Source organism: Gopherus flavomarginatus, unplaced genomic scaffold (genome assembly GCF_025201925.1).
Source record: "Gopherus flavomarginatus isolate rGopFla2 unplaced genomic scaffold, rGopFla2.mat.asm mat_scaffold_34_arrow_ctg1, whole genome shotgun sequence".
Classification (NCBI taxonomy): domain Eukaryota; kingdom Metazoa; phylum Chordata; order Testudines; family Testudinidae; genus Gopherus; species Gopherus flavomarginatus.
The window spans coordinates 3,879,362-3,896,581 of NW_026115061.1; the positions used below are offsets into that span (position 1 = coordinate 3,879,362).

The 17,220-nt window shown below is 48.2% G+C and overlaps 1 long non-coding RNA gene across 1 annotated transcript in view; it reads left to right on the forward strand.

The window, feature by feature from the left end:
• Nucleotides 1-438: 438 nt before the first annotated feature.
• Nucleotides 439-17,220, forward strand: part of LOC127042240 (uncharacterized) — a 47,976-nt gene continuing 31,194 nt past the window's right edge. The window contains exon 1 of the long non-coding RNA XR_007771891.1: nucleotides 439-454. This is a non-coding gene — a long non-coding RNA (uncharacterized LOC127042240). The remainder of the gene's footprint in view (nucleotides 455-17,220) is intronic.

Here is a 17,220-nt window from a genome sequence, read left to right on the forward strand (position 1 = left end):
TGGGGCAGCGTACAAGAGACACACCCCACAGAGGCCGCAGGGACGTGCCAGATGCTTCTGGGAGTGGTGCGCTGTGTGAAGCGAGGGTGGGCAGGAACCTGCTTTAGCCCCACTGTGCTGCCGGTAGTGGTGGCAGGAACCCCCGGGCTCTTTCAAATCACGTGGGGCCAGCTGCTCAGGCTTTCTGATGGGGAAGCAAAGGGAAGCCACAAGCAGGGCCGTCCTTAGGCATAGGCAGAATAGGCAGCCGTGTAGGGCCTCACACTGCCTGGGGGCACCACGCTGCAGGCAGCCCAGACAGTGGAGAAGCAGGGCTGCTGGGTCCTAGAGAGAGCCCAATGCAGCACAGTCTGAGGGACGGGATTGGCTGCTGGGGTCTCTGGGAATGGGAGGGGGTAGGGGTTGCGGAAGGAGCTCCCCTGTGAGTGTGACTCTTTCCCCCGGCTGAGGTGAGGTAAGGCAGGCTCTGTGGCACCCCTCTCTCCCTCCTCCCTACCCTCCGTCAGGGCTGAGTTGAGTGAGGTGCTGGGGGGGAGGGGAGGCTGGCTGCCTGCTGAGGAATGAAAGTGAAAGTAACTCACTTCCTCGGCAGGCAGCCAGAATTGGAATGTCACACAGGGCTGGGTTGGGATTAGCCAGATGTGTGAAAAATCAGGATAGGGGATTGGGGTACAGTGATCAGATATCCCTATTTTATAGGGACAGTCCCAATGTTGGGGTCTTTTTCTTATATAGGCTCCTTTTACCCCCACCCCCACTCCCACCTATCCCTGTCCTGATTTTACACACTTTCTGTCTGGTCACTCTAGGTGGGGGTAATTGGTGCCTATATAAGACAAAGCCCCAAATATCGGGACTGGCCCTATAAAATCAGGACATCTGGATCTGGCCACCCTAGCTGGGGAGCGCCTCTCCCCCGCGCTGGCAGCTGCCAGCGATCCATCTCATCTGGGAGGAGCTGCATAGGGCAGGATGAGCTGCTGTGGCTCCATGGGTGCCCCATCCCTAAGATCAGATGCTGTGCTAACTTCACCATGGTCTGTTGGGCTGGCGGCGGTGCCCATTGGCGTGTGATTGGACCTGAGGGTTTGCTGCTGCTGTTGCCACTCTGCAGCCCAAGAGGTGGATTTTGGGGTCCTGCAGTTTTCCACCTATCTCCGTCTCTACTGCAGCTGTTGGACCAGCAGGCTGGGGGGTGAGCCAAGCATGAAAGCAGTACTGTGTTGCCATTTAGATTGTCATTTAACAACTTTGTTTGCCAAAAATTCTTGCTAACAATCCTGAATCCAATTTCAATACATTTTTTTAAAAAAAATCAATATCTTAGCCAAAAACAGAAAATTAAGTTGTTGACAATTATTAGTGACAGGTTTGGTTTGAGACAGGGAGTGGGTCAGTTTTCATCAGAGAAACAAAAAATGTTGACTGACTTTCCTATAGCCTGTTACTCCTGATAAGAGCCCTCCAACAACTGTAATATGCTCATCTCCTTACTAGTGTATAAAGCAGGGTTCAGCAACCTACGGCACACATGTCAAAGGTGGCAGGTGAGCTGATTTTTGATGGTATGCAGCAGCAGGCTGAGCGGCTCTGCCCATCACTGCTCCGGGGTTTCCAGCTGCTGCCCTATTGCCAGCTGGAATACCAGCCATCGGCCCCACTCAGCACCTGCTGCTGGCCTGGGGACCCCCAAGGAACCCCAGGCTGGCAGTGGGCTGAGCAGGCCAGTTGAACCACTCAACCTGCTGTCAGCCTGGGATTCCATTCACTCAGCCGGCAGCGGGCTGAGTGGGCTGGTGCGGGCTGAGCAAGGCCGGTGGGGGGTTGAGTGGCTCAGTCTGCTGCCAGTCTGGGGTGCCAGCAGCACTCAGCCTACTGCTACTCCGGGGTTCCGGCTGCCGGCCCCTTGCCAGTCAGAAGCTCAGCCGCCAGCCCCACTCTGCCTCCTGCCAGCCTGGGTGAGCAGAATCCCAGGCTGGTAGCGGGCTGACGGGGGGTTGGCGGCCGGGATCCTGGCTGGTAGGAGTTGGTGGTCAGAACCCCAGACCAGCAGCAGGCTGAGCAGGGCCTGGGATCCTTGTCTAGGGTTCCAGCCACCAGCCCGCTGCCGGTTTGGGGTTTCATTTACTCAGCTGGCAGTGGCCTGAGCAGGACCGGTGGCCAAGACCTCAGATAATAACAATAGTTTATTTATATAATATAGACATAGAGAGAAACCTTCTACAAACATTAAAATGTATTACTGGCACGAGAAACCTTAAATTACAGTGAACTTGGCACACCACTTCTGAAAGGTTGCTGACCCCTGGTATAGAGTGACCATATGTTGTACTAAGATTCTCCTGCTTTTTTTTTCCCTGTGAGTCAGTATAACTTTTGCCAGCCCAGAAGTTGGGCAGCCAATGTTTTACGTTTTCACAATATTTTCTCCAACTTTCATAAAGTAAATACATAGTTTATATGAGTTTAAAAGGCCAGGGACACTTCTTTGTGAAGAATCTGTACAGCAGATCATGCCCATAGACGATCCAGAAAAGAAATTTGAGGTTGAATTTTTTAATGTTGTGATGGATAAAGCAGTATCTGCTGTTGATGAAAGGTTTAATACCTTGCAAGTACACCATGAACAGTTTGGATTTTTGTATGACATAACTAAATTCAACGAAATAGGAAAACAAGAGCAACTAATGACAAAGTGCAAGAACCTAGAGAGCCTCCTGAAGCACGGTGATAGTTTTGATTTAAATGGACTTGAACTGTACGAAGAATTGAGTACACTGTCATCAATGTTGCCACATGCAAAATCGGTGATGGACATTGTACAGTTTATTCATACCTGCAAACTTGTTGACATATATCCTAATGTGTACATTGCCACTCGTATTCTACTGACAATTCCTGTAACAGTAGCATCAGGAGAACGGAGTTTCTCAAAACTAAAGCTCATTAAAAACTATCTCTGCTCTACAATGAGTCAGGAACACTTGACTGGTCTTGCTATTCTTGCGATCGAACAAGACACGATTTTGTCTTTGTCATATGATGACATTATTACTGATTTTGCAGCCAAAAAAGCCAGAAAGATTGCTTTTAATTAAAAACAAATCTTTGTTTCAATACCTCTTCATATGTTTCCAATAAATTTTAATTAAAAAAAATATTATTTGCATCATTCTGTCATATCAGAATTTTTTCTATAGTGCTGCTTCTTTAGTGCTAGTCCATCAGCATTACAGTGTGCTTCATTAAGTTAAACTGGGTTTAATAATGTGAATGTGGCAAGTTTTCCAATACTATCAGCTTATGTTTGTGTTGCTAAGAGCAGATCAGGCACAGTGGCACCAGTTCAATAATCTCACCTAGGGCACCATAAATCCTAAGGCCGGCCCTGGCCACAAGAGTGGTCATGCACCCCTCATGAGCAGTTCTGGGGAGTCTTTTGGGAGCTCCTGCAGTAGGCAGCAGAGAGGTGCAGCCTCACCACAGAGTCTGTTTCCCTGGAAGGGAGAGGGGGCTGCATGGTGATATCCCACCTCTGGGCCTCCAAGAGCCTCTGCTTCCCCACTGCCATGCTGGAGCCTCCACATTTATTTATTGGCAAATAAAATTTGCAGAATTTTAAACTATTGTGCACAGAATTTTTATTGTGCAGAATCTCCTGAGGAGTGAAACCGACCCAGGGAACCTCCTTGAATTGTCACTGCTTGGTTAACCACTCAGCCACCACACCAATGCACAAAGAGTACCAAGCCCTACTGCTATGTGAGGGTGGGGGCTGGGGTCAGGTCATACACATTCAGACTGTACGCTCCCCCCGCTACAAACCGCTGCTGATTTCCCATTTAGGACATTAGCCCTTACTGACAAGGTTTGTCTGTGTTCTTTTTTTATCTCATGCTGCTAGTTAGGATACTATTCTTTATTATTTTTTTTTCAAAAATACACAACTCTCTTTTAGCAATCAGAATAATTTAGTGTCACCTTATTTTTGCCTGCCCCAGTACAAAAGAAGAGGATTTTGTGGGTTTCCTGACTCAGAGGATGAAAACAAACATGTGTCGGTCCCAGGGGTGGCTCTAGGCACCAGCAAAGCAAGCAGGTACTTGGGGTAGCCCATTTGCAGGGGCAGCAGCTAAGAGGGATCCAGCCTGGGAGCGGTGACCTAGAATCCTACTTTCGTCATCTCCGACTCAAAGAATACTTCCAACACACCTCTGAACAACATCCTAACCCACAGAATCCTTCCTACCAACGTTATAATAAAAAGGATTCTGCATGGACTCCTCCTGAGGGTCGAAACAACAGATTGGACTTCTACATAGATTGCTTCCGTCAACGTGCACAGGCTGAAATTGTGGAAAAGCAACATCACTTGCCCCATAACCTAAGCCATGCTGAACACAATGCCATCAACAGCCTCAAGAACAACTTCGACATCATAATCAAAAAGGCTGACAAAGGAGGTGCTATCGTCATCATGAATAGGTCTAAATATGAACAAGCGGCTGCTAGGCAGCTCTCTAACTCCACATTCTACAGGCCATTACCCTCTGATCCCACTGATGATTACCAAAAGAAACTACACCATCTGCTCAAAAAACTCCCTGAAAAAGCACAGGAACAGATCTGTACGGACACATGGCTAGAACCCCGACCAGGTGTGTTCTATTTGCTACCCATGATCCATAAACCTGGAAATCCTGGATGCCCCATCATCGCAAGCATTGGCACCTTAACAGCACGATTGTCTGGCTATGTGGACTCTCTCCTCAGGCCCTATGCTACCAGCACTCCTAGCTATCTTCGAGACACCACTGACTTCCTGAGGAAACTACAATCCATCGGTGATCTTCCAGAAAACACCATCCTGGCCACTATGGATGTGGAAGCCCTCTACACCAACATTCCACACAAAGATGGACTACAAGCAGTCAGGAACAGTATCCCGATAATATCACAGCTAACCTGGTGGATGAGCTTTGTGACTTTGTCCTCACCCACAACTATTTCACACTTGGGGACAATATATACCTTCAAGTCAGCGGCACTGCTGTGGGTACCCGCATGGCCCCACAGTATGCCAACATCCTTATGGCTGACTTAGAACAACAGTTCCTTAGCTCTCGTTTCCTAACGCCCCTACCCTACTTGTGGTACATTGATGACATCTTCATCATCTGGACTCATGGAAAAGAAGCCCTCGAGGAATTGCACCGTGATTTTAACAATTTCCATCCCACCATCAACCTCAGCCTAGACCAATCCACACAAGCGGTCCATTTCCTAGACTCTACTGTGCTAATAAGCGATGGTCACATAAACACCACCCTATACTGGAAACCTACTGACCACTATACTTACCTACATGCCTCCAGCTTCCATCCAGGACACACCACACGATCCATTGTCTACAGCCAAGCTCCAAGATACAACCGTATTTGCTCCAATCCCTCAGACAGAGAGAAATACCTACAAGATCTCTATCAAGCATTCTTAAAACTACAATACCCACCTGCTGAAGTGAAAAAACAGATTGACAGAGCCAGAAGAGTGCCCAGAAGCCACCTACTACAGGACAGGCCCAGCAAAGAAAATAACAGAACGCCACTAGCCATCACCTACAGCCTCCAACTAAAACCTCTCCAGCACATCATCAAAGATCTACAACCTATCCTGAAAGATGATCCCTCACTCTCACAGATCTTGGGAGACAGGCCAGTCCTCGCTTATAGACAGCCTCCCAACCTGAAGCAAATACTCACCAGCAACCGCACACCATACAACATAAACACTAACCCAGGAACCTATCCTTGCAACAAAGCCCAATGCCAGCTCTGTTCACATATCTATTCAAGTGACACCATCATAGGATCTAATCACATCAGCCACGCCATCAGGGGCTCGTTCACCTGCACATCTACCAAAGTGATATATGCCATCATGTGCCAGCAATGCCCCTCTGCCATGTACATTGGCCAAACCAGACAGTCTCTACGCAAAAGAATAAATGGACACAAATCTGACATCAGGAATCATAACATTCAAAAACCAGTGGGACAACACTTCAACCTCTCTAGCCACTCACTGACAGACTTGAAGGTGGAAATTTTGCAACAAAAAAACTTCAAAAACAGACTCCAAAGAGAGACTGCCGAACTCGAATTAATATGCAAATTAGATACAATTAACTCAGGCTTAAACAGAGACTGGGAATGGTAGAGTCATTACACTAATTGAATATGTTTCCCTAGGTTAAGTTCTCCTCACACCTTCTATGGGTCATCTTAATTATCACTTCAAAAGGTTTTTTTTTTTCTCTTGCTGATGATAGCTCATCTCAATTGATTAGGCTCTTCCTGTTAGGTATCAGAGGGGTAGCCGTGTTAGTCTGGATTTGTAAAAACAGCAAAGAGTCCTGTGGCACCTTATAGACTAACACGTTTTGGAGCATGAGCTTTCGTGGGTGAATATTCACGAAAATGTCTGTTAGTCTATAAGGTGCGACAGGACTCTTTGCTACTCTTCCTGTTGGTATACATACTTCCATCTTTTCATGTTCTCTGTATGTATAAATATCTCCTGTCTGTGTGTTCCATTCTATGCATCCGAAGAAGTGAGCTGTAGCTCACGAAAGCTCATGCTGAAATAAATTTGTTAGGCTCTAAGGTGCCACAAGTACTGCTGTTCTTTGGGATACAGACTAATACGGCTGCTACTCTGAAGCCTGCCAGCTGAGAACCAACAGGGGGCCCTGGGAGCTGTAGTTCCTTGGTTAGCTCCCTGCCTATAGAGCCAGCCTTGGAGCAAGGAAAGAACTACATTTCCCAGCATTCCCTTGGCTGCTATCAACAGGGAAGGGAGGGGGAGGGAGTATGGTAGCTGTAACGTCAGGCTGCAGCTTGCTGTGAATGGAGAGCTCACTGCTAGAGCGGTGTAACACTGTGAATGGGGAACAAATGTGCCCAATAAGTAGAAGGCTTTGGCCCAGATACCCCCTTCAGAAGATATCCCCAGACTGGCCTAGGGACATTGGTGTGACCTCACCTTGCAGCCCCCAAAGAAGGAATTGGGTGGACTAAATGGACAGTGCCCCTCTCTATCTGAAGCCTAGCAAGGGAGGTATGTGGGTCCCACTAGAATTTAAAATGAAAAGTAAGGGAGGGGAGGCTCTACTGGTCCTGGGCAGCTTTAGATACAGTACCAGGCATGTAGGAGGATTTCCACTTCTGAGCCATGGAAGCAGAAATTGACTTTTCCTTTCCAGATTTAGCTAATATTCAGAAAGGGAATCTAGCACCTGCCTTCCAGGTCTGAACACCTCAAAATTCAGGAGTGCTTAAGCTCAGTTTGGGCAGCTGGTACTTCATTTCTCCCAAAACAAATATACTGATCCATTGTAATTTCCTGTAGAAAAAGTAGGATGAAATTGAGCAAGAAATGCTTCCCAGAGGTTTTTAGGACTGGAATTGCTATTTTCAACAGCCATTGCCTTTTTTGTTTGTTTAAAAGGAAGACAGTGATATTGCATTGGCAAATTCCCCATAGAAACGAAGAGTGGAACAAAAAAATAATAATAAAGGCACCTTAACTTTTCCTCATTTATGGAGGACAGTCTTATAATATTCATCCAGATATCCTCCAATCACACAAGATGAAAATTGTTCCACTTTACTGCAGCTCTGTAACCATGTGGGAACCAATCCTATTTGTGTTCTGTGCACATTCAAAATTCCTGCTGAATGACCCGCCCTGGGAGCAAGTTACCAGTCAACCAGGGCGGGGCAGAAGGAGGGTGCAGGTGGGGGGAGGAGCCCAGGGCTGGGGCGGCAGGCAGTGCAGGTGGAGGGGGCAGAGCCCAGGACTGGGGCAGCAGGGTGTGTGTGGGTGGGGGAGCATTGGTGGGGGGAGATCCCAGAACTGAGGCAGCATGGGGTGTGTGTGTGCGAGAGCCCAGGGCTGGCTTGGCAGGGGGTGCGAGTGTGGGGAGGAGACCTCAGGGCTGGGACGGCAGGGGGGTGAGGGTCAGGGTGTGGAGCCCAGGGCTGGGGCAGCAGGGGGGTGAGGGTCAGAGGGTAGAACCCGGGGTGGGGCAGCAGGGGCATGGGGGTGAGAGGAGGCCCAGAGCTGTGGAGGCAGGGGGTGCGGGGTGTGGGGAGAGCCCAGGGCTAGGGCAGCAGGGGGATGGGGGGACAGACAAATTTTTTTTTGCTTGGGGCAGCAAAAAACCTAGAGCCAGTCCTGCCTCCACATACCGTAAGGTAGGTAGGAGCGGATCATTATTTCCCTACTTGAAACAGGGAGAAGCTAAGGCTGAGAAAGGAGAATTGACTTGTCTTAGGTCACACAGCCAGCCAGTGGCAGAGTTGGGAGTAGGACCCAAGAGCCCTGATGTTCAAACTAACCATCGGATCTTGAATTTCAGACATTGAATGACCTGAGTAAAGTGCTCTCAGATGAGCTCCACACCAACAACAGTGCACAGTAATTATTCAGCAAGTATTTGAGGAGAACTGCAATGTTAGAGAGAATCGTGAACTACTCAGAGACCATCAGTGCAGAGAAGCAGCAAAATTCATCAAACATATAAGTGGTTATGACTTATTTACTTGGTCTTCAAAAAGAACAACAAGGACCTGAGTCTCCTCCCTGTCAATAACCCCCAACTCAGCCAATCAGAGTACAGACTTAGGATGAGAGGCTGAGGGTTCTCACCAGAGAGCCCAAAGGATGGCCCAGGTCACTGGTGTGGATCACTGCCCAAGCACTATTTCAGGCCCACATTTTTGGGTGGACCTCCCATAGTGGGAGCTACAGAGCACTCCCCCGCAACACACACACACGCACCCCCGAGGGGACACTAGAAGCAAGAAAAGAAGAGAAAGGAGGGAGGGATGGATGGAGGAAAAGTTGAAACAAAAAGGACAAACCCTAATGTTCCCAGTGATTCTAAGGGACAAAATCCCAGGTGCAGAATAAAATTCTGCCGCCGTAAGCTCGTGTTTTCCATGCCTAGAATTCATCTGTCATCAGATGGATCAGACTGAACAGGTTTCAAACCTCGAGGAGGCTCTTACCTTCTAAACAGGGACGGCTGTTTTCTAGTAAAATCAGGAAAAGGGAAGGAGAAAACTGGAAAGAGGTTCCTCCTGGTGCTCACGTACCTGAACCCAAATACTTTCTCAGTCCTTAAAGAGAGACCTGGAGAAGGAGAATTGCTGAAGCAAAGCCACAGGGGTCTCTGAGGTTTCCCTGGCCCTTCGCCCCTGTCCTGCCTGACTGATGTCAGCATCTCTCTGTGAGGTCACCACCTCCCCACCACCTTTGACCAATAGTCTGAGGTCCTGCAAAAGGCTTTTGTGATGTCGCTGCCACACCTCTCCCTTGCTTTGCTAATGTCCTGCCCCTGGCCAGGAACTTTGGAGGTTTGAGCTTTTCCCTGTGGTCACCCCGCTCAAGGAGCGTTTGTTCTAGGCAGCAAGCCAGCTAGACAGGAAAACATCAGACGCTGCTCCCAATGCTACACTCCGTTTTTCAGAAATTAGTCAATTTTATGCCCTGAAGAGACCATTAGAGCATCTAATCTGACCCCCTGCATATCACAGGCCTCCTGTATGACACAATAGCTACTTTTCAGGCAAACACATTCCAGAAAGGCATCTAGTCTTCATTGAATGACATCAGGAGATGGCGAATCCACCACTTTCCTTGGTAGCTTGTTCCTGTGGTGATTCATCCTCACTGTTGATTATTTGTGCCTTAAGTGTAATATGAATTTGGCTCTTTTCACCATCCAGCCATTGGGTCTTGTTATGCCTTTCTCTGCTAGATTCAAGAGCCCTTTAATAGCCAATCTTTTCTCTCCATTAAGGAACTTCAATGAAGTCACCTTTCAATCTTCTTTTGATAAGCTAAACAGGTCGAGCTCTTTCAATAGCTCACTAGAAGGCATTTTTCTCCAGCCCTCAGAACATTTGGTGGCTCTTTGCTGCCCCAGCTCCAATTTCACAACATCTTTTTCAAATGAGGACACCAAAACTGGAGGCAATATTTCAGTATCAGTCTCACTGATACTGTGTCACCTCCTGTGACGTTATTGACATAATCTGTAACTATAGATCACCGTTGCGACCACTGTTCTATATTTGCAGCCAATATTGTAGAAATGTTGTCATGTAAGGGGTGTATGGAGAGGTTCTGATTGGCTGATTATAATGATGCTATCTCTACATGTGTATCATTTTTGTTGTTGACGTTATGAATATTGGCTCTATGCTGCCCATATTTCAAACTTGTGCTACGCTTCCCGGGAACACCCCAGCCAGACAAGTTGGTATTAGTTCTGCCTAGCCTGCTTGATGGCTCATTAAGGACCACAAGTTATGCAACTGACCCATTGAGAGAAGACAAGGTATGCAGGGACCTGCCTATGGACAGAACTTTAAGGTTTTTTTCTATGCCACGTGCTGGATAGAGTGTCCTTGGGACAAAGAAAGCAAAGACCACATGGCAAGAGACTATAAAAGGCTGATGCCTCGTCTCCATCTTGTCTTCAATCCTGCTTCATTCCTCTGGAGGGACTTTGCTACAAACTGAAACACTATACAAAGGACTGAATGACCCATCCCAGCTGTGGATGGACTCTAGAGACTTGATTTTAACCTGCAGTTTATTCCATCACTGCTACAAGCCTGAACCAAGAACTTTGCCATTACTGGGTGTGAAGGGTTAAAATCCATGTGCAGTTTGTATAACAACCTGGTCTATGGATTGTGCCAGCTCTTTTCCAGATCCAAAGTCCAGAGTATGGTCAAGGGACCAGAGGCCTAGCAAATAGTGATCAGCTAAGAGAAAGCTGGGGTAAACAGAAAGCCTTGCTTGCTAAGATAGGCCTGGTCAGCAAATTGCCAGTAGTTGGAGCTAAGAACTAAGTAATCATGTCTTTTTCAAAGTTGCAGATTGAACGAAGAATCCCTGTTCCTATTGTGTTTGATTATTCTGTAGGGAGATGTTCTTCCCACATATCCAACCTTGAATTTATGAAAAGTTGGCACGTCAGTATAAAATATGGCATCCTTCCACCTCCCTTCCAAGGGACCAATGCCTTGCCTTTAGACAGACAGAAAACAATCTTTATTGCCATATACTTACACTTTTTCTTTGCTTTAACACCTACGAATATACCTGTTGGACCATCAAAAAGAGTTGCTCCATTTCTATGGACCTCAAATCAGAATTCAACATAGATATTTTATACTAATAACATTTTATCAAAGTATTCAGTAAATGTTAACCTGCTAACTTGAGACTATAGGCAGAGACATTATGTAACCTGCTAGCCGCTGGCTAATGGGCTATCTTGTCTTGCTGCAAAACCTATCTCGGGATGTGGAACTGCCTACCCTGTCACTTTCCCCCACCCATGAAAAACCTATGTATTCTATTGTAATCAATTGATTGACAGTGTCTCTGAGCCTAATAAGGAAGGTGACTCTCCTTTTATTGACCTCTACACGGTGTAGATTTATCTCCTTCACAGACACTTGCTGAATAAAGAGGAGATTCAGCATCCAGCACCCAGTGGTGCCTGGCTTAATGTGCCTCCTCTCCCCACAGCTTGTGATCTTTTGAGGAAATGGAGAAGACTGCCTTTGCCTAGGTGTACATTGCTTGCAAAAGAAACAGGTCTTTTTGGTGACAAGTGTTGAATGGAGTCACTAGGCAAATGTGGAGACAAGAAAAACATCTCCTAACTGAACTTGCATCTGTGGATGCTGAAGCCACAACACAGAGTGCTAAACGCTATATGATCACGGCTGGAGTCAGAAGAGTCTCTACCAAAGCCTTTTTCCACCAGCAGGGGCCTCTCTGTGCACAGAACTCCTGGTAGCTTGATGGCTGCAGGCAGTGGAGAACTCTATTTTGGCATCTCTTTGTCTCTTTTGTGGTGAACACCTGCAGTGACTGTTAAAAGGCCTCTGGATAGTGGTCTTTGGGAAGAGCTGGCTGAAGAGCCTTCCTAGTAACCAGGAAATCTTGGCTTGGCCTGACAGTTCTTCTTTGCTGAACCTAATGTATCTGTTGGCTCCTTTTTCGCATCTCTTCATAAGAAAGAAAAGACCTGTCATCAGAATCCTTCTAAGTGGTGGTTCGAGACAGAGAGAGCCTTCCTTGCCGCTGAGTCTTGGTGCTATGGGGCATGTCTACCACAGCAGTGCCTCCTGTTGGCCATCCTGGCGATTAGGTCTGGTCCACCAGTGCACCTTCATCCAGTGGCTTCTGGCTGCCATCTGTTCTATCATTAGGACCCATGTCACTCTCAGGACTTCAATGTCCTCTTATAGACAGAGCCCTCTGCCTGTGCCCCACTCAGTTCTCTCCCCGCTTCCAGAGGGCAGCTGTCCTCTACCCAGACACTTGCCTCAGTGGCCAGCTGCAGTCCAGGGTGTAGCCACCTGTGTCAGTGGAGACTGAGGCAAAAGAGGTGCACCTCCAACCCCCACCATCTGTTTCCCTGGACCACTTCCCCACAGACCTAGCACCTTTCTCTATCTTTGTATAAGGGCCTCAGTCCGGCAGTAATCAGCCAGGAGGTCACTCATGTTCCCCTTACCCGCCCAGCACTACTCTGATCATGGTACCCCTCCTTCTCCTTCTCAGCAGCCAATCCTCCCTCCTCAAACTCCAAGGAGTGACTGACTCTTGCTGTGCTGAGCAGCCCTTTATATATGGGCTGCTCCAGCAAGCCTTCTCCTGATTGGCTCTCCCAGTAAGCCCTTTCCTGACTGGCTGGGTTCTGCACCGCCTCTGCAAGGCTGCCTTAATTTTTTTCCTGATTGTTTGGGGCAGTTACCCCACCACACTTGGAAAGTGGCAAATGAGAAGTCTAGAGCTGAAGGAAAGGTTACCATGACTCAGAACTGAGCCGAGGTTGCTGCGACTGAAACACAGATCACTAACCGCTATATGATCACAGTGGCTGGTGGGAGAAGCACATGTTAGAAGCCCTCTGTCAACTCAACTGTGGCTTTCTGTGCACAGAGAGCTAGACACCTCAAAGTCTACAAGTCTTGAGGGAAATGGGGAAGGTCTGTACTTTGGAATTTGCAGGTGTTGTCCTGGACCATCAAATGGAACAGTTGTAAACACTTTCTTGAGGCAGGCACCATGGCTTAGCTGGCTAAAACGCCTCTCTAGTAAACACAAGATCCTGGGTTCAACTCCCAGTGGTGCCTTGTTGTATGGCTTTTGTCTCCTCTGCTCACATTTTTCTGTGTCTTTCTAGGAAACAGAAGAGACCTCCCTTGGTAGCCATGTCATTGCTTGCTAAGGAAAAGGCTCCTTTGGAGAGAAACATTGGAAAGAATCAAATCACAAGCCTGGAGTTGATGAAAAGGCTGCTGTGACTGGCATTAGCCTGGCGATTGCTTCAACCACAATTGCTGCAACACGAGAGCTTGTGCCACACGTCCTTGGGGTTCGCTGGGGATGTCCACACACAGAGGCCATGTCACCTTCCTTTTGATTGTCACTGATGAAAAATGGAGCAGCTGAGAGAAAAGTCCCAGAGAGCAGCACCGTGGCTAAGCTGGCCAAGGCTCCTGCCAGGTAAAGTGGAGGTTAGAGATGTAGCACCCAGTGGTGCCTTGCCAAATGTGTCTGCTCTTCCCACCTTTTGGTCAATCTTTCGAGGAAGCAGAGAAGACTGCCTCTGCCTTGCAGTGCAGACGCTTCCAAAAGAAACTGGTCTTTTTTTTCTGACACATGTCAGAAGGAGGCACCTAAGAAACATAGGGACAACGAAAAAGGTCATCGTAACTCAACTTGCATCCATGACTCTTGAGGCCACAACACAGAGCACTGAGCACTGTACGACCACAGCTGGGGACAGAAGGGGCTTTTCCAAAGGCATTTTCCACTAGCAGGGTCCTCTCTGTGTGCAGAATTCCTTATTGTTTGATGTCCGCAGACCCTGGAGATCACCATTTGGCATCTCTCTCTCTCTGTCTCAGTGAACATCCACTGTGGTTGTTGAAAGTCTGTGATGGGATCTACAGGATGAAACCTGAACAGAGGGACCCCTGAGCCCTGTGTCCCACCGCCTGGATTCCCTCTCACACTATGATGCTGTGACAGGCTGCAAATCTCTGGCACATATTTCACTTACACAGACATCCACAGGTCGGGGCACATCCAACTGAGTTACATGAATGCTTCTCCCAGCCACTCATAAAACTAACGATAGAGAGCCTCCCGCCAATTCTCCCCAGCTCTGCAGCCTTGCACCCCTGGATTATACCGCAGGAAGGGCGAACCACAGCGGCTGCCTCCTCCACATGCGGGAAAAAGTCTTGACCTGCTAGCCCCATGGACTCAGTCTCCAGGCTTCCAGCTTGCCCCATTCAACCCAATGGCTTGATCTTGTGGCCAGAATTATTTGCAGTTGTGATTTCCCCCAGCAGTACAGCACAGGGGTCCAGGGTCAGCTCCAGCACAGGCCCCACAGGAAGGCTTAATGCTCAAGCTGCAGCACATGCTGGGCAGGCTTAAGGCTGGGCTCCCCATGGCAGGAGAGAAGAAGACTCGGATCCTGGTGAGGCAGGCTGGGGCTTCCTGGATCCCATTTGCTCACAGCCAGCACTCTGCCCTCACTTCCAAGTCATCAGTGGCACCCCCAGGTCGGTCAGAATGAAGCAGCAGTTTTCACTTCACCAAGTCCACTTATGGCTTACAGGCAACTGCCAGACCCCCCGCAGCCCACAATCTCAGCCAGAAAGGAGCCCACTCAGCCTCACCATTGCTTCTTTTCCTTCCCCCAAAACTCCACTTCTCCTGACCTACAAGTAGCCATCTCTGGGATGCCAAGAGGCAGGTAAAGGGTTCTATCTCCCAGAAACGAACCACACATCCATAGGTTCGGCCCTCAGAAGGGCAGATGGGGGTTTCCTGGATCCCAGTTACTCACAGCCAGCCCAGCCCCCACCTCTAAAGCCATCAATCTATAGGCCAAACTCCAAGAGGAGAGGAGGCGAAGCCACAAGCCTCCAAAAGGTGACACACCTAACTGCTCTAGGTTCTCCAGACTGACACTAAGGTGTTTTCTCCATTTACATCAGCACCCTCTGTCGTGCAGGGGTTGGAGTTATCCCAAGGACAGACCAATAGCAGAAGGAGAAGTGCCTTCCTGGATAGCAAGGGGATCTGAGAAAAGGAAGCCAGTATGTTTCTATCTGACTTTGAACCAGGGACCTTTTGTGTATTGGGCAAACGTGATAACCACTACACTACAGAAACTCCGTCTGCTTAGCTTGTGCTCACCCTGGCACACACTGATGGGGAAACGTAGAGTGAGTGGTGGCAGCCCTCCAATAGCTCAGCTGGCAGAGCAGAGGACTGGAGCCGGTGCTCAGGAAGTCATCCTTACGTTGCCCTTCTGAACCTTGCTTGAAGGAAAGCTTCTTTTTCTTCCCCTTGCTGACGAAGAACAAGAGAAGAATGAAAGGGCAAGTGGCCAGCTCGGTGTAGAAGCCCATGCTGTCTTTTCCTGCTGCATAGCCTGAAATGAGGGGTTTGTGGCAGTTAAAGGAACTGCTGCACTCTCAGAAAACAGACCAGCCCTGCACAAAGGGAGAAAGAAAAGCCTGCTAGAGGTTGGGATTGAACCACAGACCTTTAACTTAGCACTCACCCAACTGAACTACTGCAACAGCTGCTAGGTTTCTTTTTTGCTTGTTGCTTTTCTGTCTGGGATGCTTTTGTCAGTGACCCACTAAGACAAAATTCACTTTTGCTTTCCTTAGCTGGCTAAAGCGCTTATTTCATAAACCAGGCAATCCTGGGTTCGACTCCCAGTGGTGCCTTGGGAAGTGGCTTTTGGGGCACCTGGCATTGGCTATTGTCAGAAGACAAGATTCAGAACTAGATGAACCTATGGTATAAATTACACTCACAGGCACTGATAATAGAGTTCCTGAAAGTTTAGATATTAAGAGCTGATAGGTCAGTGGTCCAGTCCCCTCAAGGATGACCCCCACCCTCTGGGCAGGGGCAGGTCTGATTTCTCACAGCAAATGCCCGTTGTGGCTCCCAAAATCTGTGAGCGGCTCATTTAGTTTACACCCAGGGTTGAGACCTACTTTGTGTCCAGTGTCTGAGAATGAAAATCCTAAACCACCCTTTGAAATAACAAATGCAGCAGGATTTGCTATTGTCCCTGCCCCAAAGCAGAAAGATCAATGGAGAAATGCCATTGAGTCCAGGGTAATACTTGACTGCGGTTTTACCATTTCCACTCGCTAAACTCCCTCGCAACCTTCTGGGCTCCTAGAGCAGGGTACTGAGTCTGAGCCCAGACATGTGCACTGCAACTTGACTCCAGACCTAGCTGCATGATCCTGATTAATGTGACATAGACCAACCGTGTGTGTTTCATTGCACTGGAGATGTAGCCTAACGTTATGTCTACACTGTGATTAAAACACCCAGGGCACCTGTCTCAAAGCCCAGGTCAGCTGTCTCAGGATTATGGGACTTGGGCTGTGCCAGACTATAAAATTACAGTGAAGACATATGGACTTGAACCCAATCTCTGAGACCCCCCAGAGGGGTGAGGGTTTCTGAACCCAGGCCTCAGTGTGAACACAAACATCTGCACCACAGTTTGTAGCCTCTCAGCTTTAGCTCCATGAGCCCAAGTCAGATGACCCAGGCCAGCCCTGCTGCCACATTTATCCCAGGAGGGATGGACTCTAAGGGTACGTCTCCATTGCAACGGAAGCCCAGGTGTGGCATGCTGTGCTCAAAGCAGCACCCTGGTAGCCCCATATTCACCACTCTCATATAATGATGACATGGTTTGTACGAAGTCTGCCTTGTGAGCTATCATTTCAAAAGTCTTGATCTGTTGAACATTAATATCATGTTGGATTGTGTGTGCTCGCATTGGTTGGAAAGTTATAAAGTTTTGCTCTATGTGCCTTACTAAAATATGTTATGAGGTAGGGAAATGCCCCCCACCATCCTTTCAGGTGCGACAAGGGAGGAGCCAGACTGGCTGCTGGCCCATTGAAGGTATCCACACTCCCAAGGACTATCCCAGGAACCGTGTGCAATGCAGACTTCTCCGAGATAGCCTAGCAACAATGGACACTGCTTCACTCACGTCGTAGAAAAGGTATTTCCTAGCAAGTTGGAAGAAACTATGAAAGGGGGGTAGAGACATTA